General features: G+C 45.5%; 1 long non-coding RNA gene across 2 annotated transcripts in view; it reads right to left on the bottom strand.

Annotated features, from left to right (window-relative positions):
* Window positions 1-24,359, bottom strand: part of LOC309542772 — a 48,090-nt gene extending 23,731 nt beyond the window's left edge. For both annotated transcript variants that reach the window (XR_014224416.1, XR_014224417.1), the window contains exons 1-2: window positions 23,691-24,359; window positions 649-873 (exon numbers count right to left, since the gene is read on the bottom strand). This is a non-coding gene — a long non-coding RNA (uncharacterized lncRNA). The remainder of the gene's footprint in view (window positions 1-648; window positions 874-23,690) is intronic.
* Between the last annotated feature and the right edge of the window lie 3,639 nt (window positions 24,360-27,998).

The raw sequence follows: 27,998 nt of genomic DNA, 5'->3' as shown, positions 1-27,998 counted from the left end.
TAGGATGGATTATGTACACGCCACCTTCGAGAGACCATTCTTCCAAATGCTTTGCAAAGCTGTGCTGAATGTGCAACATCAGTGTGGGATAAGCTCATGCATGGCATCTGAATGCATCTGCAAATACGGATTTTAAGATGCAAGACATAAAATAAGGTTCATATTGCTTCTGACCTTTGGCAAGGTCTTGGAAGTGTGTGAACGGTTAATCACTGACCATTCTGAATAATAAAGGTTAAGATGTGGTAGCTAGGTTTAATTGGACAGATGAGGGATTGGAAGGGACAGTAGAATATTTATCTCCATTTGTAAAGGAAACAGATTCTTGTCCATTTTAATCCAAAACACTAACCCAGTGAATTCTGTGTTGAATTATTTTGTGCAATCCCACTGAAATCAATGCGTTTAAGATAGGACAGTGAAAAATCTTGGTGAAATCCAGCATTCAGAGACGTGTGACACAAAAAATACTGACGCACTTGAACTGCCTTCTGCACAAAGCACATGTGAGCGTATTGTGACTGGGCAGAGAATTGTTTCCTTGGGCTTGCCTTAGCTATAATTAAATTGAGGGAGGAGGGGAGAAGCCCTTTCAAGTGGAGAACAACAATACAGCTCCTAGGGCAGAAAGTCAGCTAATTCACTGACCTTGATCTCACATCCATGCGCACTCCTGTCTCTGTGTGTTTCCAATGTAGATGGAGCAATCCTCTGACTAATTCTCCGTCTCTATTGTGGGGCTTCTGCTGCTGCTGAGCTCATGTTGTTGATCTTGTTTTACAGCAGTCCTGCCTGTTGTGCAGAGAACAGAATGTTCTCTTCTGTGAACTGAGGTTGAACTTATCCAGCCCACTTTGTCTCAGGAACCACACACTTATAGGGGAAAGAGAGGAGAGAGATTGGTTTTGTTTTTAATTTTAAAAAGTCATAGGATTTGGTTTCATTTGAGCTATTTAGGATTTTGTTTCCTGTTTATATGAAAACACAAACACTTAAAAATCTGAGCAAACATGCTTTTAAAGGACAAACTGTTAATGTAACCCTAGCTGCTTCACAGAAATGGAATAAGGATTCTTGGATTGTTTCTTTTTGGTATCAAGGCAGAGCTGAGCATTGCAAATTTGTTTTCCTTTCCTACATTTCTCCTGTTAGATTGCATGCTTCCCTTCCAAAGCTGGGATTTCAAACTAAACTCACATTCAGGAGTAAACGGGTAGAGCAGGGAGCCTAACCTCTGCTTAAGCCCTATTGAGTGCAGTGACAGCAAAACTGGGATACAGAGATTCAGAACATCATCCTGCTTATTTTGGGTTCATCAAAACAATGTATGACTTTAAGAAGTGGTTTGCAGTGCAGGCGATTTCTTTGGCTGGCTTATCCATATTGTGAAAAAACAGTGTGCATTGCAGAAGAGCAATGTTATCATCCATTTGCTGCTCTAGCAAGTTGCTAGGGAAGCATCAGAATTTCACAGAGCACTGGAGTCCAAAAGATGCACCTCCAAAAGCTGGCATATTTTGCATTATATTGTGACCAAAAGGATACTTCAGTATCACATATTAAAGAGTTTTTCATTTTGAATAAGAAACTTTATTATTATGGTCATTTTTCATAAAGAATGGTTATTGAAATGTGCATATGAAATGCAGTAAGAATAATGAATGTAAAAAATAAAAACAGAAAAATAAAATGAGAGGGGAAAACCAGGTTAAAACTGAGAATGCAGTGCTACGTACATTTATCACATACAAGAAGAAAAAGGTGAGTCAAATTAGTTCTGGGTAAAGCCTCTCAACATATTTATCTATGGAGCAAGGGGTTTATTGGGCTGTGCAAACTAGTTAGCACAAGAGAAAAACTTATACCAAGTCAAATAAAAGTAGTCTATTTTTGATGAACTATTAAGGACTCTCCATTTGTGCACCAGGTGTTCTGGTAGTGCAATATCCCATACTTTCGCAGGCCACTCCTCTCAGGAAGGTGGTGAATTGGATTTCCAATGGGAAGCCACTGGCATTCTGGCTGCAGTAAGTAGCATAAACGCAAGAGATTTGCGCATGATGGGTGAGTTGGTACCAGGCTCCAAGGACAGGAGCACGAGGGCTGGGGCTGGAGACAGTACCTGAGAGGTGATGGTGGAAATAGTGTCAAAAATTTGGGTCCAGAATCTCTGAACTGAAGCAATCCCACCACATATGAAGCAATGTTCCAGTGTGACTACAACCCCAACAGCATAAATTAAAGCAACCGTTGCCATTTCTGGATAAGCGCAGTGTAATCCCTTTTTTTTTATAAAAAAATTATTTTTATTAGTTTTCCATTTAACAATCCAATCATATCACATTAATGACTCCAAATTAAACCAATACATATCATAAAAATCCAAATATTTTGCCGAATGTTAAATTTTTGTTGGGGGTACCCATGCTTCGAGTTCAGAAAGGGTCCAATCATCTCATATTTCTGCTGCTTTAATATTTCACAAGTCCCATCTTCCACTCTTCTTGTTGTTATCATTTTTCTTCTTAATAACCTCTGAGTTGTTTCTACAAGTGAGATGAAGCAAACAATATGTTTCTGTGTGGGCTTACACGTTGATCCAAAAGTCTTATTCGCGCGGCAGGCGCCATTTTGACAGTTCCGATGAAATAAAGTCTAAGCGTCTGCTCATTAATTTTCCCAGACCAGTTGCTCCATAAATCAGTCTTTCCAGGGGGGATATTGCCAAATAGACATATAACCCAAACAAGATAGCAGAACAGTGGCTCACCTCCCCCTTTGACTGTAAATCTCGCAACAAAGTCTGTCTCGTAATGGCGGATCCCGATTTATGACTGCGTCAACAAAAAAGCCTTTTGTTTCCTTTCCAAATCTTCCACAAAGCAAAGCCTTTAATTAATCTTTGTTTCCACACAGTTTATTTTTCAGTCTCACTTGCTATAAATCATTGTGACAGTTCTTCTAGGGGAGGGGTTGTTAGGTAAAACGTATTGAAAAAGAAGAAGTCCCCCCCCTTCCGTTCCGTTTCAACATACCGACATAGCTGTGATTCTCTGCTGTAGTCTTCTGTTCAATCCATCCCATCACTCTTAACTTCTCAGCGGTAGATTTGATTAGCAGATAAAACACCCTTTCCTTCGCTCGAAACTTTTTACATCCAATTATTTTATCTTAAGCAATGCAACTAGGTCGCACTCAGAAGCAGCGTCCGGGAGATCCAGAATCTCACTCAAGGGCTTTCCGTCAAGTGCCCCCACCCTCTCCTTCTTTCGAACTCAGGGGTGATTTATTGGCAACCGTGGACGAGGCTGTGTCTCCCCATCCCCTGGGGAGACCCTGGGAGGCTGATTTACTCCCATCACCAGCCCCTTAATTACCTCGTGTGAGCCGGAGAGATGGTGTTGTCGGCCATCTTCCAAGGCGCCCCTAGCGACCGCATCGATAAGCGGAGTGTAATCCAATGTCATCTTAACACTGTTTTCAGCATGCGTTCCTGTATTCTTACAGAAATCGTTTCAAGAGGGGGTTTAGACCACATCGCTTCCTGTACTTATTTCCCCATCCATAGATCCAGATCATTCTCCCACACTAATTGCAGCCCCGAAGAAGAGGCTGATTCTATGCTAAGTAGAATTCTATATATATTGGAAGCCAGTTGCCAACTTTGCTGCCACATACACCAGGACAACACCATTACTGGCCGCAACAAATCAAACATACCATCTCAGGACTATTTAATTGCTCATCTTCTAACATTGTTGTCAGCGGCTGCCATTGTGTATGCCATCAAATGCCAACAGTGCCCTTCAGCTCTCTATATTGGACAAAGAGGCTAAACCCTATGCCAAAGGATAAATGGACATAAATCTGATATGAGGAATCACAAGACAGTGAAACCAGTAGGAGAACACTTCAATCTCCCAGGACATTCTAAACAAGATCTCAAAGTAGCTGTCTTATTACAAAAGAATTTCAGAAATAGATTGGAAAGAGAAGTTGCTGAATTGCAACTTATTACCTGTGATGGTCTGGGAATCGGATTCAAAGGCTGAACCTGAGGATTCCCAGCCTGCACAGGAGTCCCCGAATCCAGGGCCGGCTGAGCCGGGGCTGGGGCTTGAACCCGAAGGGCCCTCACCTGTGCCGGATCCTCAGGAGCAGACACCAGCTGAATCCGCTCTGGCTCCAGAGGTGATCGAGGACCCATTGCCTGCAGGTGCACCTCTCCCAGCCCTGTCAGAGGAAGGTGAGGTTGCCTCTGGGTCCAGTAACCCTCCAGCCTCTCCTGAGCTGCAGAGGCTCAAGGCCGAGAGGCGGAGGGAACTAAGTACTCTCAGGAGGAGTGCTCGCCTTAAGGCAAGGAGAGGTGAGTCACCTGTGGGCCGGGACCGCCCTAGGCCTCAGAGGAGATAAAGGCCAGTCAGCCCAGTCCCAGGTTGCGGGAGCAACATCGTTGGAAACCTGTTCCTGCCAGCACTCTGACCTGCTCTCCCTGAGTTCCTGACCACGCCCGGCCCCTTCCCTTGGACCCCGCTTCGCCCTCAACTGACAGCCTCCAGACGCTTGACCCAGGACCGGACTCAGAACACACCGCACGGTACCCCCCCTGGGGATCAGCACATTACCAAACTTAAAACCATGGAGAGATCTTGTCTGAATAGAGACATTGGATTCTTATCTCATTATACATGATAAAGCTATTTTTAGCTATCTCACGCCTTGCTTTTTCCTGTAAGAGCAATTGCAGTCGTTAACAGTAGTCAAGTTTAACCACACCTACCAGCCAATCACCACCCTTCTGAGTAATACCTCTCCCCACCCTCTCACTGTATATGAGGGTCTGGTGACTTCTGTTTCAGTGTATCTGAAGAAGTGTGCATGCAGACGAAAGCTCATACCAATAACTAAGTTGGTCTCTAAGGTCCTACTGGAAGGAATTTTTTTATTTTGTTTCAACTATGGCAGGCCAACAGGCTTTCTTGTTGTTGTTTAGTTGTTTAGTCGTGTCCGACTCTTCATGACCTCGTGAACCAGAGCACACCAGGCAATCTTGTCTTCCACTGCCTCCCACAGTTTGGTCAAACTCATGTTCGTAGCTTCAAGAACACTGTCCAACCATCGCGTCCTCTGTCATCCCCTTCTCCTTGTGCCCTCAATCTTTCCTAACATCAGGGTCTTTTCCAGGGAGTTTTCTCTTCTCATGAGGTGGCCAAAGTATTGGAGCCTCGGCTTCAGGATCTGTCCTTCCAGTGAGCACTCAGGGCTGATTTCCTTCAGAATGGATAGGTTTGATCTTCTTGCAGTCCATGGGACTCTCAAGAGTCTCCTCTAGCACCAGAATTCAAAAGCATCAATTCTTTGGCGATCAGCCTTCTTTATGGTCCAGCTCTCACTTCCATACATCACTACTGGGAAAACCATGGCTTTAACTATACGGACCTTTGTTGGCAAGGTGATGTCTCTGCTTTTTCTCATTGAGTTTGTCATTGCTCTTCTCCCAAGAAGCAGGCATCTTTTAATTTTGTGACTGCTGTCACCATCTGCAGTGATCATGGAGCCCAAGAAAGTAAAACTCTCACTGCCTCCACTTCTTCCCCTTCTATTTGCCAGGAGGTGATGGGCCCAGTGGCCATGATCTTCGTTTTTTTGATGTTGAGCTTCAGACCATATTTTGTCCTCTCCTCTTTCCCCCTCATTAAAAGGTTCTTTAATTCCTCCTCACTTTCTGCCATAAAGGTTGTGTCGTCTGCATATCTGAGGTGGTTGATATTTCTTCCAGTAATCTTAATTCCGGCCTTGGATTCATCTAGCCCAGCCTTTCGCAAGATGAATTCTGCATATAAGTTAAATAAGCAGGGAGACAATATACAGCCTTGTCATACTTCTTTCCCAATTTTGAACCGATCAGTTGTTCCATACCCAGTTCTAACTGTAGCTTCTTGTACCACATAGAGATTTCTCAGGAGACAGATGAGGGGATCAGGCACTCCCATTTCTTTAAGAACTTGCCATAGTTTGCTGTAGTCGACACAGTCAATGGCTTTTGCATGGTCAATGAAGCAGAAGTAGATGTCTTTCTGGAACTTTCTAGCTTTCTCACCGGCAAGCAACTCCAGTATCCCTGCCAAGAAAACTCCATGGACAAAGACAACAGACCAACACGGCTATCTACCTGTAACTAGAACTATGTATCTCCTTGTACATGAGAATTATTCACATAATTATACTGTTATTCACATAATTATACTGTTATTATGAGAATTATTGCTAAAAATATGTATTGTTGGGCCTACAATAATCTATATTTTTAGGATCCGGAGTTCTTTGTTCTTTTTTGCTTCCCTGTTTTATAATGTATTTCAAGAAAAGGATAAAATATCTTTAGGACATGAGTCTGACTTGAATCACTCCTCCCCCAAGACTGCTGCTAACATTTAGAAAAACAAACCTGTAGGAGATCCTGTGCATGGTCTGCCATGTCATGTCTAGTTTGGCCCTTGTCCTCTATTTTCAGCTGCTGCGTCATGCTTGTGCAAACCAGGTCCTCAAAGAGTTTCCTCTTCAGCTATTGCAAACTAGCAAGTGGTGTCATCTTTAAGCTCTAGCATCAATACTTTCCCCCGGCATGGATTCTTATTTGTGGGTGAACACATACATATTTCTGTAATTTTCAATTATTCATTTTAACGGTCATTTGTCATTTCCTTTTAAATATACAGGTTATGTTATAATGTTCACAACTCTGCATGCACCTGGACCTTAGCTTTTGGACCATGTATTTTCATGATTACAAACTTGTTGTGTGGTAGAATTCTTAGGAAATTAATGCATGAAGAGGAAAACACCGTTTTAACTGGATCAACAATGTCAAGAACTTTGCCTTTCAGCCATAGATCACTAACTCTGATTTAGTTTTATATTTAGTTGTGATTTCCTGCCATAAAAACATTGCTGTTTTGTTTTGGGTTTTAAGTTCCCTTATCCTTATACAAATGTTATGTTGTTTTCATGGAAAAATTCTGCCTTCAATAAATTATAGACTGTGTCCAGCTAACTTGTTCCATTAGCACAAGGATTTCTGTTTGTGCTATGGACCTTCTCTCCTTTCTTACACCTTTGCCACTCCAAAACTTGCTCTGGTTCACCCCTACCCTCCAGAGCATATTAGGCGAAGGTGTGGGGCACACAGAGGGAGTGTGCTGGGAAGTTCTTTTGCACAAGCAAAAAATCATTGTGCTGCTTTAATGAATTAGTTGGATACCAACCTATGTGGGCTTTTTTAATGTGTTTAAATAAAGTGTGTGTTTTAAAGAGCTGTAAAATAATAGATAACTAAGTCTTATGGCAAAGTCTTTTGACTTGCAGAATGGGTACTTTTTATATGACACCTACATGCTTGTCATAACCACCTCTTGCCATATGTCTATTTTTGTTTATGTCACATCTCGGCCTTTCTGTTCTCTCCTTTCTTGGCATCTATTGACACATGCACTCAGTGAGGGTGTTTATGCACTGGCAGGTTATCAGGGATTTAGCACATGTCCATGATCTGTCTACAGGATGCTTCTCTTGACTAATTCCTAAGTAAGATTTACTGGATCAGGCCCAGGAAGTTGTCTCAGAAACACATGGTGTTGCTTGGGATGTTCTTTGACTTACCAATGCCAGATGTTTGCATTTTCACCCACTCTGCTTTGTTAATGGGCATTTAATGCTTCAGGGCATTTATGAAATTGTCGAATTCTGTATTTTTTGCTTTTCATTTCCATCTGGCGTTACTCTCTGGGAGTGTGCTGCTGTACTCAGGTCCTCCTGGTGACTTCTCATAGGCATCTGGTTGGCTACTGTGAGACCACAAGGCTGGATTAGATAAGTCTTTGGCAGGATGTTTTTCTGTGGTCACTCCTCATCACTCTCCCCCTTACAGCCCCATGTAGATGTATGCCTGACAACTTCAGATAACACTTCATGAAGCGTCAAAGTGCATTTTAATTTACGAAAGCTTATGCTGTAATAATCCACTTGTTAGTGTTGAAGGTGCCACACAGTTGTCATTTTTGTTGCAACAGGCCACCCCAGCTGCCCCTCAGGACCCTCCGGCCTGAATCTCTCACACCTGCACTGGCCCCTTCTCCATCTGCTTGATGGGTACAGTGTGCGGCTTTGAGTCTGAATAGACTCAACATATTTCTCAGAGCACACCGAACATCTGGATAGCACACAAATAAATCTTCACAATCTAGCTGAATGTTTACTCAGAAGTAAATCTCATTGTGTTCAATGGAGTTGACTCTCCAGGGATTGTTTAGGGACAGCAGCCTAAATGACAGGAACAATAAATTCAGACAATCTGAACTCAAAATCTACCTGAGATTAGAAGCCACACACCCTTGAACAAACTAAGCAATCTACCGTATTTTTCGCACCATAAGACGCACCGGACAATAGGACGCACTTTGTTTTAGAGGGGGGAGAACAAGAAAAAAATTCTCCCCCTCTCTGCCCAGCGCCCCTTCAGTGAAGCGGCAGGAGGCGCTGCACAGAGAGGGGGAGAACTTTCCCCCTCTTTTTTCCCGCTCTAAAACAAGGTGCCGTTTAAGGTGCGTTCAGGCGGCTACCTTGGAAGCCTGGAGAGTGAGAGGGGTTGGTGTGCACTGACCCCTCTCGCTCTCCGGGCTTCAGGTTCCTTTCAACCTGCTCTTTGGGGCTGGCGGGGGGAAGGTCAGGGAGCAGCGGAAAGGCGCAGCGGAGAGGCTCCTGCCATAGCCACGCGTCACCTCTCCAGCCGGGAGAGGGTCGCGGGGCTATGGCGTCTTCGCTCCATAGGACGCACACACATTTCCCCTTCATTTTTGAAGGGGAAAAGGTGCGTCCTATAGAGCGAAAAATACGGTACATTCTTTCCAGCCCCAGTCTATACTTCTTAGAAGCTACACACAGAGAAATGTAGATCTATGCTGATAATGGATCTGAGGAATTACACTCAAAGTAGTGCTGTTTATACTATGTACTCACAATCAGTAAATATGACAACAATGAACACTATTTACTCAGATACATAAACTATATTTTAATGGATGAAAGCAGGAGCAAGGGTGTCCAGGCCAGCTGGCATGAGAGGACTCTGCCAGTCTTCGTTTAATATAATATATTTGTTTAAGTGCTTAAATTGTAAACCATCTTGGCAGAAAGGCGGTACTGTATATAAATCCCATCAGTAAAATGCCCTTAGTTGGTTCATTTTTTCCCACAGTAGGAAACACAACACGTAAGCTAATAGTCAGTGGAGAGCAGTCTTCATCAGCTGGAAATAAGATACAAGGCACACAACCAATGAATGATAACAAAATAGTTGTATGCCTTGTATCTTATTTCCAGCTGGTGAAGTCTATTGCAAAACAGTAGTATCATTCCGGAGACACTGTACTTTTGAGGCTTTTGAGACGTCTTCCGTTGAAACTTTTGAAAGGCTATTGAGAGACTTTACAGTGGAACCTTATGTTATGGACAGGATCCGTTCTGGAGGCCTGTCCATAACACGGAACCGACGCAAGCCAAAGTGCCATGTCTGCGCATGCGTGAGCGGTGAAACCTGGAAGTAACCCATTTCAGTACTTCTGGGTTGCCGTGGGACAAAACACGAAAACACGTAACCTGAAGCGGACGCAACATGAGGTATGACTGTGCTTTTGAAACTTTTGAGACGTCTTCTGTTGAAACTTTTGAGAGACTATTGTGAGACTGTCCTTAGACATCTGTTTTGAACACACGGCTTGACGGTCCACTCTACTACTCTGTTATATTGCACATATGAACTTTGATTGGCTTATTCCTATAATTTGAATGATATCATTATTCTATTATATATTCTCCACTAACTTTTAGCCTACGTGTTGTGTGTTTGTATTGTTGTGATTGGTTCTTATTGAAACACAGGGGTTTGTTTTTGGTTCCCACAGTAGAAAAGTTAAACTGTACAAATTTTTATAAAACTCCTGCAAAGGATTAACCCCTTTAACAATACCAGTTTCATTTGCAGCAGTGACTTGTTTTAACTTGTCAGCTCCCTCATAATATAATTGCTGAGTATCCATGTGTAGCTGGTTGAGATTCTTATGGCTTAATTTTCAAAGTTGGTTGAGTTCACAGATGCTTCCAACAGGCAACTTTTACAAGCTGTTTTTCTGCATATATTTCTGTGTTTCTTTCATTGGGAAATATATCTCAAGTCCATCAAAGTAGATTTTTGACATTTGTGTTTTAAAAACATCTTCGTAATCCACCAGATAATTGACCGTTTTCAAGTTGGTGCTAATATATGAAACACTTCATGCTGTCTAATACTGAGGAAAGGACTCTGCCCCCTGATTTCAGCTAATTTGACCAATGTTTGACAGTGCAACCAAATTTCTTGAACTTTTACCAATAATGCAATATAATTCTGATGCCCCCCAGCCACAGAATGTCATACATGACTCCAATGGTACTGGCTTTGAAATGGTCTGGCTGTCGTACCCCTGCTGACCCCCCGTGGTGTTCTGCTGCCTCCTCTCAAATGCAGCCTTTTATATCCATAGGAAATGGACCCAACGGACACTTAAGGTGACCTGTACTTGTAACACCCAGTCACATTCCCCTCAGCATATATATATATATATTTCCTTTTACTCCTCCCACCTCTCCGTGCAACTACAGAGTCCTGCCCAGGACAAACTTCTTAAGCACAGACTGAGTTAACAAAATTTTTACCTTACAGAATTTTTATTTTACAATAAAGTTGTTAAGAAGGAAGTGGGTTGCTGTGTGCTTTGCAGGAGCCCTTCCTTAATTACAAGTTAAGTCATATCAAAAATACACATGTAGTTTGATTGTTGCTATGGTGATAATAAGCTGATGTCGCAGAACAACTTTTAACAATTGATTATGTGTGTTGTCTCTTGCCAAAATGAATCATTGCAAAGAAGTTGTATCTGATTAGCGAATGATGGAAATTTTAATAGTTCATGCTCCTAATGTTGACCCTCTGCTTTTTGCTTTCTTTTAAAATGTGGGCTTGCATTTGATCTCTCTGCCCTCTCCTGTTTTTAAACACAGCTCTGCAGGGAAGGGACAGGGATTGCAGCTGTCGGTGAGGGGTCTCCCTGCCCCTGGTCCAGTCAGGGCTGGGCCCAGATGTCTTGCGGTCTGGTGTGGAGGGGCAAATGACACCCTCAGGTACGTGCTAGTGCCCAAGGCTGGTCAAATTACTTTGCTCAGAAGTACCTCCCTGGCAAGCCCATGCAGAGCTTGCTTGAGGTCTGCAATGGGAGTCTTCTTAGAATAAAGTTATAAACTAAAACAAAAAAGCAACCGGTCCCTGGTGGGCCTCTGGTGGGACAACTTCATTGTCTGAGTGTACCCAGCTGTCCCCGGCCCCAGCCTGCTGACTGGGTGGGGCACATCCACTTCACAAGCTTTATGGCAGACAGCAGAGTACCGTATTTTTCGCTCTATAACACGCACCTGACCATAACACGCACATAGTTTTTAGAGGAGGAAAACAAGAAAAAAATATTCTAAATGAAACAGTGGATGTATGATTTTTGTGGTTCATGCTGTGGCCACAGACGTGATCTGATGGTGAGTTTGGGGTAGCCCAATGCAAAAATCCTGAGGATCCATGTGGATCCATGCTTTGTAACCACGTTTTTGCGCCATTGCAGCCCCATGAAACAGTGGGTGCATGTGTGTTTTTTGGTGCACGCTGTAGCCAGGGACATGCTATGTGATCTGATGGTGAACTTGGGGTGACCCAGTGCAAAAATCCTGAGGATCCATATGGATCTGTGCTTTGTAACCACGTTTTAAGTGGGGAGGGAAGGAAAAGCATTCAAGGGACAAGGAGCACGCGTGGGGTGTGTGGAAAAGGATGCTGCTAATAATGCAGAAGAGGGGTTTAAGGGGAGAAGGAACACGCGTGGGGTGTGTGGAGAAGGATGCTGCTAATGATGCAAGAGAAGAAGAAGAAGAAGAGTTTGGATTTGATATCCCGCCTTTCACTCCCCTTCAGGAGTCTCAAAGCGGCTAACATTCTCCTTTCCCTTCCTCCCCCACAACAAACACTCTGTGAGGTGAGTGGGGCTGAGAGACTTCACAGAAGTGTGACTGGCCCAAGGTCACCCAGCAGCTGCATGTGGAGGAGCGGAGACACGAACCCGGTTACCCAGATTACGTGACTACCGCTCTTAACCACTACACCACACTGGCTCTCAGTGGGGTTTAAGGGGAGAAGGAGCTTGCGTGGGGTGTGTGGAAAAGGAGCTTTTCGGCGAGCTGAGCGGGGAGGGGGGAGGGAAAGAGCACTGTTGCTTTAAAGGAGCCAACCGGACAGCAGCCACTTACAGCAGTGTAAACAGCTCCTTTCCTCTCCCGCTTTGCTCCTGTTACGATATTGAAGCAATGCAGCCGCGAGCTGCTGGTAGCTTGAAAACAAAACATAATGGGAATGTTGGGACTGTTCCGTGGGAAACAGAGGGACAGTCAATTCACAGTGCAGAGGGCACCGGAATTAGCTCAGAGTGTAATATGAGCTGGACAGGAAGTGTTTGCTCTCTCTCGACTGCTGGAGTTTGAAGAGAGCAGTCATGTTTTCTGTAACGCTGCAAAGACAGAAATAAAGGCATGTAAATACGTTTCTGTCTATCTTTTTCCCCTGCCCGGGGGGGGGCAGGAAAGAGGGGTGTGTTCTTCTCACGCTGAGAAGGATCACCTATCGCGACCTCTGCCTGGATCTTGCCGGGAAAGCAGACAGGGAGGTCAACAGGAGACCAAGCCGGGTGCCTGGGAGAGTTGCCAGTTTCTCCTGATAAAGGCTTTATTTCCGACATCTGGTAGCAGAGGATGGTTTTGATCCATGAAAGCAACAAGAGAGGTTGATGGATCGTACTTCATCCTCTGCAAGGAGATAAAGAAAGAATGTGGTAGCGGGCGGATGGAAGCTACAAGGATGGCTGAGCACTGGAGGAGGTGTTTTTGCTGAGCAACAGATTCCCTCAAGGTATGGTGATTTTATGGGCTAAAAGAGTGAACGCAAATTGATTCTTCTCTGGTTCACAAAAGCTGCTTTTTGGATAAAAAACCAGCACTGAAAGAGAGCCACATATTTCGCATTCCTGAGTCTTGATAAGCCAGTTGCTAAGCAACGAAACGTCAGTAAAGTGGAAAGTTACTAGCCAACAAAGAAAGGGGCTGGGACTGTAAGAGGCTGGAAAAGCACTGGTAGAAATTCCAGCGTTTGTTTTGTCTGCTATCTCACTGCTCTTGGAGGGACTTTCAAAACAGCCTGCGTTTAGCTGCCAAGTGAGGCAGTAAACAGACGATAGACTCTTGGAATTTTACAGGCTCGAGAGTGAGAGCTGAGGCTTGGATTCAAAATGGATGCCAAGAAGGGGGAAGGCTTACCTTACCCACCTCCACTGACTAATGACAATTATTCCTCATGGTCTGTAAAGATGAAAGCCCTGCTTCAGAATCAGAGGATTTTTGGGGTGATTGAAAACCTCATCCCTGCAGCACCAACGCCAGGTTGGAATTCACAGAATGTGAGAGCCAGAACGGCTATAATTCTGTGTATCTCAGATGATCAACTCGTGCATATTCAGGATTTGGAATACACGCGTGAGATTTGGCAAACGCTGCGTAGAATACATCAAAGAGATGCTGGTTCTTCAGCGTTGCTGCATTTTGAAAAGCTGACCAATCTAAGGCTAGCACCTGATGGAGATGTACAAGTGCATCTGACAGAGATGAAATTCTTACGCCAGCAGATGGTGGAACGCAATTTCCCTCTACAGGAAGAGATATTCTGCTTCATGATTATTAACAGCCTTAATCGGACTTATAAAACGGTTGCAAGTCAGCTTGGTTCTCTACCTGCCGCAGATCTTACGACGGAGAGAATTTGTGCCGTGATTCTCAATGAGAAAGATCGCCTTGCTGCAATAGATGTCAAAGACAGGGGGAGAGAAACTCGGAGTTCTGACACCCCCACTGCTATTGCTAGTGAAGAACAGGCTGTTGCTTTGAACGTTGTCGGTTGTTTCAATTGTGGACAGACTGGGCATCTTCAGCGGAATTGTAAGAAGCCATGTCAACAGAAAGGAGCTAAGGGGAGCTCTGCAAAGCCTGAGGCGTCAGGCAAAAGTCGTACCAAGTCCCAGGTGAAACCTGCAAAAGCATTGCTGTCAACAAAAGCCGAATTTTCAACGGAGAACGCTTTTGTTCTTGACACGGGATGCACACAACACATGACGTCGCACAGAGATCTGTTTTCAACGTTTAAGAAGCAAAGCTTCACTGTGAAACAGGCCAATGGACAGAAGCTGAAAGCGACCGGGTTTGGAACTGTGTATCTTGAGAGTCTGAACTTGACTATTAACAATGTGTATTTGGTTCCTGATTTAAAGTTCAATCTGCTGAGTGTTTTGCAGATCACAAAGAAAGGACTGACTTTGTCCTATGATAGAGAAAGCTGCAAAATCTTCAAAGATGGAGAGCTGTATCTTTCTGCTGGAGAGAAAGATGGACTGTATTTGTTGACTTTTGATCAAAGTGATTGCATAACTTGTAATGCATCTGAATCTAACATGATTTCTCTTGCAGGTATGAAGAAAAATGTCCAGAAGACGACGCAAGTAACCAAAGCTTTTCAGCGAGTGTATGCTGATGTGATTGGTCCTCTAGCACCATCTAGAGGCAATGCAAGATATTATCTTGTGTGTGTGGATTATTTCTCTCATTATGTGTGGGTATATATATTGCAGAAACCACAAGAAGCCTTAGAAAGGTTTAAAGAGTTTTGTGACAAGGTTAATAATGTTCATGATACTAACATTGACTGTCTTTTCACAGATGAAAAGCCAGTTTTTCTTTCACAGGATTTTCAGGATTTCCTGGATAAGAAAGGGATAAGGCACAAGACTGCTGTTTCTGCAGAAGCATGGAACAGAAGTATCTGTGTGCAAGTGAGCAAAGAATTGCAAAATGGCATGAAGGCACAATTGCTGAGTTCACATTTGCCACATGAGTATTGGGCGGAGTCGTTAATGTGTTTTTGTTACAGTTGGATGAATCATAGAATCATAGAATCATAGAATCATAGAGTTGGAAGAGACCACAAGGGCCATCGAGTCCAACCCCCTGCCAAGCAGGAAACACCATCAGAGCACTCCTGACATATGGTTGTCAAGCCTCTGCTTAAAGACCTCCAAAGTAGGAGACTCCACCACACTCCTTGGCAGCAAATTCCACTGTCGAACAGCTCTTACTGTCAGGAAGTTCTTCCTAATGTTTAGGTGGAATCTTCTTTCTTGTAGTTTGGATCCATTGCTCCGTGTCCGCTTCTCCGGAGCAGCAGAAAACAACCTTTCTCCCTCCTCTATGTGACATCCTTTTATAAATTTGAACATGGCTATCATATCACCCCTTAACCTCCTCTTCTCCAGGCTAAACATGCCCAGCTCCCTTAGCCGTTCCTCATAAGGCATCGTTTCCAGGCCTTTGACCATTTTGGTTGCCCTCCTCTGGACACGTTCCAGTTTGTCAGTGTCCTTCTTGAATTGTGGTGCCCAGAACTGGACACAGTACTCCAGGTGTGGTCTGACCAGAGCAGAATACAGTGGCACTATTACTTCCCTTGATCTAGATGCTATACTCCTATTGATGCAGCCCAGAATTGCATTGGCTTTTTTAGCTGCCGCGTCACACTGTTGGCTCATGTCAAGTTTGTGGTCAACCAAGACTCCTAGATCCTTTTCACATGTACTGCTCTCAAGCCAGGTGTCACCCATCTTGTATTTGTGCCTCTCATTTTTTTTGCCCAAGTGCAATACTTTACATTTCTCCCTGTTAAAATTCATCTTGTTTGTTTTTGCCCAGTTCTCTAATCTGTCAAGGTCGTTTTGAAGTGTGATCCTGTCCTCTGGGGTGTTAGCCACCCCTCCCAGTTTGGTGTCATCTGCAAATTTGATCAGGATGCCCTGGACTCCATCATCCAAGTCGTTGATAAAGATGTTGAATAAGACCGGGCCCAAGACAGAACCCTGTGGCACCCCACTAGTCACTCTTCTCCAGGATGAAGAGGAACCATTGATGAGCACCCTTTGGGTTCGGTCAGTCAGCCAGTTACAAATCCACTGAGTGGTAGCATAGTCAAGACCGCATTTTACCAGCTTCTTTACAAGAATATCATGGGGCACCTTGTCAAATGCCTTGCTGAAATCAAGGTAGGCTACATCCACTGCGTTCCCTTCATCTACCAGGCTTGTAATTCTGTCAAAAAACGAGATCAGGTTAGTCTGACATGACTTATTTTTCAGAAATCCATGCTGACTATTGGTGATCACAGCATTCCTTTCTAGGTGCTCACAGACTGTTTGCTTAATGATCTGCTCCAGAATCTTCCCTGCTATTGATGTCAGACTGACTGGGCGGTAATTATTTGGGTCCTCTCTTTTCCCCTTTTTGAAAATAGGGACAACATTTGCCCTCCTCCAGTCTGCCGGGACTTCGCCTGTTCTCCAGGAATTCTCAAAGATGACTGCCAGTGGTTCTGAGATCACATCTGCCAGTTCTTTTAATACTCTTGGATGCAGTTCATCTGGCCCTGGAGACTTGAATACATCTAAACTAGCCAAATATTCTTGTACTATCTCCTTAGTTATTCTGGGCTGTGTTTCCTTTGCTGAATCATTTGCTCCAAATTCTTCAGGTCGGGCATTGTTTTCTTTATCGGAGAAGACTGAGGCAAAGAAGGCATTGAGTAGTTCAGCCCTTTCTGTGTCCCCTGTTTGCATTTCACCATCTTCTCCTCTGAGTGACCCCATTGTTTCTTTGTTCTTCCTTTTGCTACGAACATACCCATAAAAGCCTTTTTTGTTGCTTTTAACCTCTCTAGCAAGCCTGAGTTCATTCTGTGCTTTAGCTTTTCTGACTTTGTGTCTACACGTGCTGACTATTTGTTTGAATTCCTCTTTGGTGGTTTCCCCCCTTTTCCATTTTTTGTACACATCCTTTTTTAATCTTAACTCAGTTAAAAGTTCTTTAGATCAGTGTTTCCCAACCTTTTTTGGGCAACGGCACACTTGTTTCATGAAAAAAATCTCGAGGCACACCACCATTACAGCCCCGTGACGTCAGCGCGCAGCGTCACGCCGGGAGGGACATGAATTGCTAGCAAATTACATAATCACCTCCTTGAGGGCTGGCTCATCTTCTCCGAAGGCAGAACCCCATTAATTAACAGCACAGACTCACACCATAGCCAAGACGAGGGGGGAAAACCTCAGTCATGCACATGTGGGGGCTAAATGAGGACGAAGACCGGGCAGAGAGCAGGGTTCAAATCACCCCACCTGGCCAGGACAATCCCTGGGTGCTCCCTTGGGCCACTCGCCTGACCCACCTCGCAGGGCTGTTGTTGCGAGGATAACACGGGGAGAACCACGCGCGCCCCCAGGATCTCCTTGGAGGAGAAAGCGGGCGATGAATGCAATGCACGAAATATATGAGAGGCGACCAGGTTTTGCAGGTGAGGGCCCCCCGCCAGCCTCCGCTTCCAACACCCGGCGCAATGACGCCGAAGTTTCCCCCGGGCTCGGCTCGGGGAGCAGCGCTGCTCCCCCCCGGCTCCCCTTCGCCCTCCCGGCTCTCTCTGCCGCCCACTGGGGACCCCCCTCACCTGCCAAGTCCGGAGCGCCGGTGGAAGTTGCATGCATGCATGCAGGGCGCCGCATTGCCATTGCATTGCACTGCACTCCATACAACGCCTGCACGCATGCATTGCCTTGCACGCCCGCCAAGGGGTCTCCCTGCGGTCCGATGCGTCCCCTCCGGCGCGGATGCAGCATTGCAAAAATAAACCCCCCCGACACAGCCCTACCTGGGGGGCAGCCTCCGCCGCTCCGCCTCCGCGGGGATCCCCGGGCTCCATCCTGCCGCCCGATCTCCGCGGGGGCGCAGGCAGGCTGCGCGGGGTCTGCGCGGAAGAGCCCCTGCCCGCCCGGCCGCCGCTGCGTTCATTCCATGGCCGGGAGAAGAGCGCTTCAAACAAAACGCCCGGCCCGCCAGGCCGGGCTGGGAAACGTAGTTCGCGCACCCTGCTCGGGCGCGGAGCCCAAGGGCGAGGGGACTACGGACCCCGGCAGCCCCCGCGCCGGGGACGGAGGGGGAGAGGCCGGGTGCAGGGATGGAGGGACGGGTGGGCGAGCGAGTGAGTGAGTGGCAGCCGCCAAGCCTTGGCCGAGAGCCAGGAAGGGCCTCCCCGGAGGAGGAGGAGGAGGAGGGAGGCGCAGAGAGGGAGGGAGGGAGGGAACCCCAGGGGTCATCTAGTGACGGCGCCCAATCGAAAATTAGACTTTAAAAAAAAATCTTTCGATTTTTTTAATTTTTCCCACGGCACACCAGGCAACATCTCGCGGCACACTAGTGTGCCACGGAACAGTGGTTGGGAAACACTGCTTTAGATAGCCACCCTGGCTTCTTTAGGCACCTTCCATGTTTCCGTCTCATTGGTATTGCCTGACGTTGTGCTTTTACTATCTCCCTCTTAACAAACTCCCGGCCATCATGAACTCCCTTTCCTTTTAGTATTGTTGTCCATGGGATCTCACCCAGCACTTCCCTAAGTTTTATGAAGTCGGCTTTCTTAAAGTCAAGAAATTGAGTCCTAGTATGCTTGGCTGCTCCTTTCCGCTGTATAGTAAACTTCAGAAGAGCATGATCACTCGCGCCTAATGATCCTTCCACTTCAACCCCACTAACCAGGTCATCAACATTGGTTAGGACCAGATCTAAAATGGCTGTTCCTCTTGTTGCTTCTCCCACTTTCTGGACAATGAAGTTGCCTGCAAGGCCAGTGAGGAATCTGTTTGACCTTATGCTCTTGGCTGAGTTTGACGTCCAACAAATATCCGGGTAATTGAAGTCCCCCATTACTACTATCTCCCTTCCTTTTGCATGCTTGGCCATCTGTTCCAGGAAGGCATCATCTATGTCCTCCGTTTGGCTTGGGGATCTATAGTAAACTCCCACAATGAGGTCTCTGTTATTCTTCTCTCCCTTAATTTTGACCCAAATGCTCTCACTTTGCCTTTGAGGATCTAAATCTTGGATCTCTTCACAGGTATACACATCCCTGACATATAACGCCACTCCTCCTCCTTTCTTGTCTGGTCTGTTTCTCTGAAATAGATTGTATCCCCCCATTATTACATTCCAATCGTGGGACTTATCCCACCAGGTTTCAGTGATGCCTATTATGTCATATTTAGTTTGCTGTACCAAGAGCTCAAGCTCATCTTGTTTATTTCCCATGCTTTGCGCATTAGTGTACAGACATTGAAGTCCATTAATCATTCCCCCGTGTCTCTTATTTAAGGATTTTTTCCTCCCACCACTAGGTCCGCGTGCTGTTTGCTCCATTTGGTCTATGACATTTGGATGATCATCTTCATTAATTGATAGACTCCTATCTTCAGGAGCACTGTCTCCCTCCCCCACATTAGTCAGTTTAAAGCCCTCCTGATGAGGTTTCTGAGATTTTTGGCAAAAACATTTCTCCCAACCGTTGTGAGGTGCAGCCCATCACTTGCCAGAAGTCCATCTTCAAGAAACTGCTGTCCGTGATCTAAGAATCCAAACCGTTCCTGTTTACACCATTTGCGAAGCCAGCTGTTCACTTCCACTATTTTCCCCTCTCTCCCTGGGCCATGTTGTTCAACTGGGAGGACAGATGAGATGACAATTTGTGCATTTAGTTGCTTCAATTTCCTGCCGAGAGCCTCGTAGTCTCTTTTGATCTTCTGGAGGCTATTGCTTGCAGTGTCATTGGTTCCCACATGAACCAAGAGGAAGGGGTATTTGTCAGTGGGTTTTATGATTCCTTGCAGTCGTTCAGTTACATCTTGGATCTTAGCCCCGGGGAGACAGCACACTTCCCGAGACATCTTGTCAGGCCCACAGATCACTGCTTCTGTTCCCCTCAGTAGGGAATCCCCTATCACCACTACACGCCTCCTCTTGGGTTTGGTCGGGGTTCTTCCGTGAGCTGTCCGTTCCAAGGTCGCCTGCACATTCCCTGAGGACTGACTTTGCTGCTCGTCTTCATATACCTGATCGACTGTAATGAGGGAGAGATCCTCAAATGGAGTCTGCTCTTCGTCTTCCATGCTAGGGGAGAGGACCTCAAAGCGATTGTGTATTTCTAAGCAATCAGAGTGAACCCTGGGCCTCCTACTTCTTTGAGTCACGTTTCTCCATATATCTGGCTCCTGTGTTGGTGAAGGTTTCAAAAGATGAGAAAGGTTTCAAAAGATTTGGGAAGTTCTCCTTTTGAGAAGCTGTTCCATAGAAAACCTTCTGTTGCCCATTTTAAGGTTTTTGGGTCTCATGTGAAGACTGAAGCTCCAGGTGGAGTAAAGAATGCTAGAGGCATTTTTGTGGGTTATGAAAAGGGTCTCTACAGAGTAATTTTGTCTGAATCTGGTCAGGTGATTCTCATGAAATTTCTAGAGAGTGCTCCTGAACAGGAGAGAGTAATTGTTCACACATTTCCCACTGAAGACAATTCAGATGATGATGATTATTTTACTGATTACAGTGGTACTGAGAGTGACAGTGATAGCTCAAAGAGCTCAGTTGACACAGTCATTGAGAGGAAATCTCACACAATGGCTAGACCTTCACAGGTGAAGGATGAACCACTGTTTACTATTGGAACTGGTTCTCCAAAGAGTCCTGAGACTGAACCAGTGAGCAGAGAGGATCAGCACCTCATATGCAGGTCCGAGAGAGTTACAAAGGGTGTACCACCCAAGAGGTATTCAAAAGAGTTTGCTAACTCAGCTGTTGCATGTGTTACTATTGTTGGCAACTCAAGACAGGCTGAAGCTGTGTCGAAGTCAGAGACAAAGACACAACAGGGAGTTGCTAAGCGTAACACTACATTCCCTAGCCAAGGTAATGCAGATGCACTCATTCCTTGGAAGTCAGACAACCAGAGAGGTACACTGGGGAAACCAGTGGTGGGTAGTTCCAAGGGTGGAACTGAAACAACAGGGGAGTGTTATATGTATAACAACTGTTTGTTTTCTTCTCTGGATCACGCTTTGCTCGCAGCACACATTGCTTCATATGGGGGAGTATGTTACGATATTGAAGCAATGCAGCCGTGAGCTGCTGGTAGCTTGAAAACAAAACATAATGGGAATGTTGGGACTGTTCCGTGGGAAACAGAGGGACAGTCAATTCACAGTGCAGAGGGCACCGGAATTAGCTCAGAGTGTAATATGAGCTGGACAGGAAGTGTTTGCTCTCTCTCGACTGCTGGAGTTTGAAGAGAGCAGTCATGTTTTCTGTAACGCTGCAAAGACAGAAATAAAGGCATGTAAATAGGTTTCTATCTATCTCTTTCCCCTGCCTGGGGGGGCAGGAAAGAGGGGTGTGTTCTTCTCGCGCTGAGAAGGATCGCCTATCGCGACCTCTGCCTGGATCTTGTTGGGAAAGCAGACAGGGAGGTGAACAGGAGACCAAGCCGGGTGCCTGGGAGAGTTGCCAGTTTCTCCTGATAAAGGCTTGATTTCCAACATCTCCTTCTCTCCCTCTTTGCTGCTTTACGCAGCTAATGGCGAATCCCCTACAACCCAAGTCCTGCTCAGCGGATCAGCTGACATGCTGGGAGAATCGTAATTTCCCCCTCTCCCTCATCCCATGCCCTCCTGTCCCCAGCAGCCTTTTAAAAAACTTTTTTACTGGTTTTCACTGCGCTCGTGGCTCAGAGCCCTCCTGTGCCCTGCCGTCCCTCTGCAGCCTCATTGCTCCATTTAGAGAGCGCACGGACCTTTGCTAGCTGAGGCTGCAGCAGCTGTTGCTGGCTACGCAGCGCTTTTTCCGGCTCGCTATGGCTCCCGTCTGTCCCTCCTCGCGTGTAAGCGGCTGCTGCCCACTTTGCTGGCATGGCTCTCCTTCCCTCCCTCCTCCTCAGCTCCTCCCCCTCCTCCTGGCTGTAAAGCAAGCAAAGCTAGAGTGGGACAGAAGCCCTGCAAGCGGCTCCCGCTTTGCTTGACTGAAGGCAGCCATGAGTGCATTCGCTCTGTAACACCCACAGGCATTTTCCCTTCCTTTCTAGGAGCAAAAAAGTGCGTGTTTTGGAGCGAAAATTATGGTATTTGCTGCTTTTCCTCAGGCCACAAAATGTATTGGGCTTCTTGCATGTTCTGTGGGAGGTGCATCTAGTCAATCATAGCTGTGCATGATTGCCAGTAAGAGCAGACTCAGACTGGTCATGACCTCTCACCTTTGGGGAGGGAGGAAATAAGGGTTGTTTCCTGCTCCTCACTCTCCCCTTTGAACCATGTAGAATCATAGAGTTGGAAGGGACCCTGAGGGTCATCTAGTCCAACCCCCTGCAAGGCAGCAATATGCAGCTGTCCCTTACGGGAATCAAACCTGCAACCTCTAACCAGCTGAGCTATCCAGCTGCTAAACTGAGCTGGGGCTCCAGACTCAGACCGCGTGTTTGAGGCTAACTTTTGTACCTTGCCTGTGTTGCTGCTGCTGCTGTGGTGTTGAATGATGAGTGAGACCTGTGATTATTGTAAGTAAAGCATTTAAACTTACTAAAGTTGTGGTCTATTCAGTCTGAGGAGTAAAGGCAAGGGAGAACTATAAATGCTTAATACTGGCACAATTCATATTTCTCATTCTTTGCAAACATGTCATAAATATGTTTTAAACTCTGCTTGGGGGTTGTTTTGGCTAATGAGCGAGTCAAGCCCTGCACACTTTTTAAAAAAAAATTCAGGCAGTCAACCATTTTTCCTTTGTAGTGGGACTTCAGGATTAATTGTTATTCCCCAGTTATTTCCCAACATGTTTTGCATTCCTGTGGGCTCTTTTTATGTTACACATGGCAGCTGTGAATGGCTTCAGACAGAGTGAAGGTAGTTTGGGGATAGGGAAGAGATGGCTTGACGCTTTCCTTTCCAGTCATTTTGTCCCCCTCAAAATCACCCCCAGGGGCTTTTTTCCTCGAGAGACAAAGCATCTGGAGAGGTGGAGCTTCACCCACACTGGTACCCAAAGCTCAAGCCAACTTCCCCAAAGCTTAGTTTGAGGAAATTGTAAATAGCTACTGTGTACTGAATCATGCCATCAGTCCATCTAGGCCAGATTTGTCTACTGTGATGCAAAATTGTGAAACTCAAAAAAGTTGAGAAAGTAGTTCTCAGAAACACAACTGTTAACTACTAATTGCAAAACTGTCTCTACCCAAAGCAAGAACAGAAAACTGTTCTGCAAAACATTTTCAGAACTTGCAATTTGCAACTATATCTGTAGCTATAGCTGCACACACACCAATTTCTGAGCGGTGAGAGATTTCAGGATTTCCAACGCTTACCCAGAGTTCAGCTGCCTTGGACTTAAGGTCAGCAGAGACTGTGGTGTCTTTGGGATACATATATGGTTTTACTTATACAGACATACATTCTGAGCATATGATGTAAGAGCTCAAAGCATTAACACCCCAACGCATCTTGATTCCCCATTAGGTTTCGAGGGAAGGCCCCACCGCAGACCATAGCTTGGGGATTCAGCTCACAGAGAAGGTTCAGTGCCTCTGTATCCTTTTAGCTCTTGGCATAACCAAAACTCACCCACAAACTAGCCTCCCTGGCCTGCTGATCTCCTCCTAGGTTCATATGGCATCCAGCTGAGCAGTGGCGAAGAGCAGTGGGGGTGGAGAGCAGGCGGGGGCGTGGCTGGCGTGCGTCCCAGGGGTGTGACACGTGTCCTGGGGGTGTGATGTGTGTCCCGGGGGCATGGCGAGGATGGGGTGACAAGGACTTTTAAAACTTTCCCACCATATCCCAGAATACAGTTCGTACAGCATCATTGCTACACCATTGCTACATCACTGACACAAAAGGGGAGGAGAGACAGGGGTTACACTAGTTTAACCCTGGCAGACATGTCCAGACAAGTCCTTGGTACAAGATTAGCATAAGCAGACATGGCAGGGCAAGACCCAGGTATGTTTGGATCCCTTGGCAAATCTGGTGATGGGATTAGGCTTTCCTTGGCCAACAAGCAGCTCAGCAGTTGTCACCTCTGGGAACTTCCTGGAGTCCTTTTTCAAGAGGAAAATAGCTTTAGAATGGAGGAAATTGGCAAAGGAGTTGATTTTATATGATTGTTAAAGCTAGGTAACTTCACTGAGCTGTCAAGACAAAAGGATACATTTATGCATAATATTTGTAACATTTAACAACTTTAAAGATGTCCCCCCCCCGTAATTTCCGTAACATTTTTCCAACTTTGTTCTGTAAAATAAAACTTTCTTGTTTGCTCAACCTCTGCCTGAGTCTCCAAGTTTACCCTCTCTCACACAAAAATATATAAAATAACCCATGGTGTTTAAGTGTAGACGTATACAGAGGAGGTGATTCACCATAACTGGTGCGCAGCCGTGGGATCTGCTGTAATCCCTGCTCCAGCTCTGGTCAAACTATGAATCCCCCTTTCTCAGCAGATAGAAGTATTCACATAGGGGAGATCTAGTCAGGGATCTCTTTTGTTTTGTCTAGTTGGGCCTGTAATTTGATCTTCCTTTTTAAAACATGCAGCTGCAACCCCCCCCCCCCCAGATCAGGGTGCTGGTGGTGGTCCAGGGGAGGGGGTTTAATTATAACCTGAATGCTCCCCACCCATATTGCTATTTGCCCACTGAAGTAATCAGTTCTTGTATAGATCTTTTTTTCTTCAAATTTTTTTATTGCTTTTCCGATTTTATAAGAAAACAAGACATTATAAAACACAACAAATGAAAAAACATTACAGTACAAAAGGAAAACAAAAAAGAGTGATTTCTTCCAAAATCCAAATTACCTTAAATTGTTAATTGACTTCCTTGAGTCCCCCTTAATTGAATTTCATTGTATCACCTTGTAACAGTTCTCCAAAATCATATTTCTATTGAAATTGACTCCTACCATTTACTCCTCTCTTTTAATAGTATTATAATCCTTAATGTTATACAACACATTATTACTTTCAAGTGACTTCTAATTATCTTATATTACAATATTTAGCTAGATATTCTTTAAATTTCTTCTAATCTTCTTGTGCCTCCTCTTCTTTCTGGTCGCGGATTCTTCCACTCAGGTCTGCCAACTCCAAAAAGTCCAACATCTTCATCTGCCATTCATCTATTGTTGGTATTTCTTGCGATTTCCAATTTTTGGGCAATAAAAGTCTTGCCGCTGTGGTGGCATACAAAAACAGCCTAACATCTTTTTCGGGCAGTTCTAATCCTATTATTCCAAGGAGAAAGGCTTCTGGTTGCTTAATAAATGTATTTTTCAACATTTTTTTCAATTCATTATAATTCCCCCCCCCCCAGAAGTCTTTCTCCTTAGGACATGTCCACCACATATGGTAAAAGGTACCTTATTTTTCTTTACATTTCCAACATTTGTTATCATTAGTATGGTACATCTTTGCTAGTTTCACTGGGGTTAAATACCATCTATACATCAATTTCATGATATTTTCTTTTAGTACAGTACATGCAGTAAACTTAACCCCTTTCTTCCAAAGCCTTTCCCAATCTTCCAACATTATATTGTGTCCAACATCTCTTGCCCAGTCAGTCATCACAGATTTAACTTGTTCATTCTTTGTATGCCATTCCAACAATAAGTTATACATTTTAGAAAGATTTTTTACATTGGTATCTAACAACTCCGCTTCCAATTTGAATTTTTCTGTTGCAAAACCATTTTTCTTATCAAGCTTATACAGTTCATTAATTTGATAATGTTGTAACCAACCATCTAATTTATCTTTAATTTGGTCAAATGATCTTAATTTAAATCCTTCGTTATCTTCCAACAATAAATCAGCATATTTCAACCATTTACTCTCCATATTTAAATTTTCTGGGCCTTTGCTTCCATTGGTGAAAGCCACCTGGGTGTTTTTCTTTCTAAGAGATCTTTATATCTTATCCAAACATTATATAAAGATTTTCTAATTACATGATTTTTAAAACCTTTATGGGCCGTTATCTTGTCATACCATAAATATGTGTGCCAACCAAATAAATTGTCAAATCCTTCCAAATCTAACAAATCAGCATTATCTAGTTGAATCCATTCCTTAATCCAGCAGAAAGCCTCAGCTTCAAAATATATCTTCAAGTCTGGCAGGGAAAATCCCCCTCTTTCTTGTATAGATCTTGCATAGTTTGCTTCAGAGGGTAAACAGCTTTGAGGGAGTGGGAAATTCAAGTAAAAAAACAGCACTGTGAGTGATAGGAAAAGGTATCTGAAATATACTCAGAGTCGCAAAGTGATTTCATGCTCTTTATTCAGCTCATAGTGGTGAGGAGGAATGAATGAATGTCCCCTCACAGTATCTGCTTTATATACATTATTTACACAATGGGTTGCACATGATTGGCTAATTCCGGAATTCTACTGTAAGCCAATCAGGTTGTGGATTCACTTCAATCTGGAGCAGGATTGGGTGGTTCCTGCCAACCAATCATACTGCTGCATTGTTCTAGGACCAATCAGACTGCTGCATTCTGAATCCTATTGTTCTAGGACTAATCAGACTGCTGCAATTTGGATCCTATTGTTCTCAGTACATAACACCCCTCCCCTCTAAGTTCCAGTCCTGCCCGGGAGGTCGCATTCATAGTCCTCGAGGTATGCCGGCGGCCTACGTGTGCGTTGCGGCCTAGGGTGTTCCCTGGTCCGGGCTCCAGGTTCTGGCTCGTGTTCCAAGGATGCTGGCTGTGATGGGGTTGTTTGGTCTGGCGCAACAGGCTCGCTCAGTCGTGGTTCTGGTTCTGGTGTCCTTTCGGCCTCACGGGTCCTCTCTGTATTTACTGATTCTGCCTCTCCTGCTGGCCCCTCCTGCTCTATGGGCCTCACTGCCCCGCTGTTCCCTTGGGACTCCTCTGACCTGTCCTCCTCCTGGGTTTCTCCCGGGAATCGTCGCCGTATCTGGTCGCAGTGGCGGCGCCAGCATTGCCCCCCATCCGTTAGCACCTCGTACGACACTGGGCCAGTGACCCTGGTGACCGTGGCGGGTACCCATGCTGGGCCTGCCCCAAAATTCTTTGCATACACTGGGTCCTGGGCTTCGAAGGTCCGGGGGTTCCTGCCTTCCCCCACCACTACCTCATCCTGAGCTCTATCGGGGTGAAGGCGGTCCAATCTGATTGCAAGGCGCCGACCCATTAGTAGTTCAGCGGGGCTCCGGCCAGTCGTTGAGCTGGGGGTGCTGTGCTGTGCTAGCAGGAATGTGGCAAGGCGGTACTCCCAGTCCCCTTGTGTCATGCGGCGAAGGGTGTCCTTGGTGGTCCGCACCATGCGTTCTGCTTGGCCATTGGTGGCAGGGTGGAATGGCGCCGAACGGATGTGGCGGATGGCGTTCTGTGCTGTGAAGGTTTGGAATTCTCCTGACGTAAATGCAGTCCCGTTGTCTGAGACGAGAGTGTCAGGGAGCCCGTGGGTTGCAAACAGCCTGCGTAGTACCCGGATGGCTGCGGACGTGGAAGTGGACGGTACCAGTGCGACTTCCAGCCATTTGGTGTAGGAGTCCACCACTATGAAGAATGTTTTCCCCTGAAAGGGGCCAGCGAAATCCACATGCAGGCGTGACCATGGTGCTCGGGCGGACTCCCAGGTCTGGACTGGGGCCCTTGGGGGATCTGGGCGGGATTCTTGGCAGGCCTGGCAGTGTTTGACCCAGGCCTCTATCTCTCCGTCGATCCCTGGCCACCACACATACTCCTGGCAAGGGCCTTCATTCTTACTACCCCTGGGTGTGTCTCATGTAGGGCTGTGAGGACCCTTTTGCGGAGGGGCTGGGGAACAACGACTCTGCTTCCCCATAACAGGCACCCCTTGTGCGCCGACAGTTCATGTTTGCGGGTTGTGTAGCCGGCGAAT

Source organism: Podarcis vaucheri (genome assembly GCF_965113315.1).
Source record: "Podarcis vaucheri genome assembly, chromosome: 11".
In the NCBI taxonomy this organism is placed as follows: domain Eukaryota; kingdom Metazoa; phylum Chordata; class Lepidosauria; order Squamata; family Lacertidae; genus Podarcis; species Podarcis vaucheri.
The sequence above is the reverse complement of the archived record's forward strand: the minus strand, read 5'-3'. Positions and strand labels throughout refer to the sequence as shown.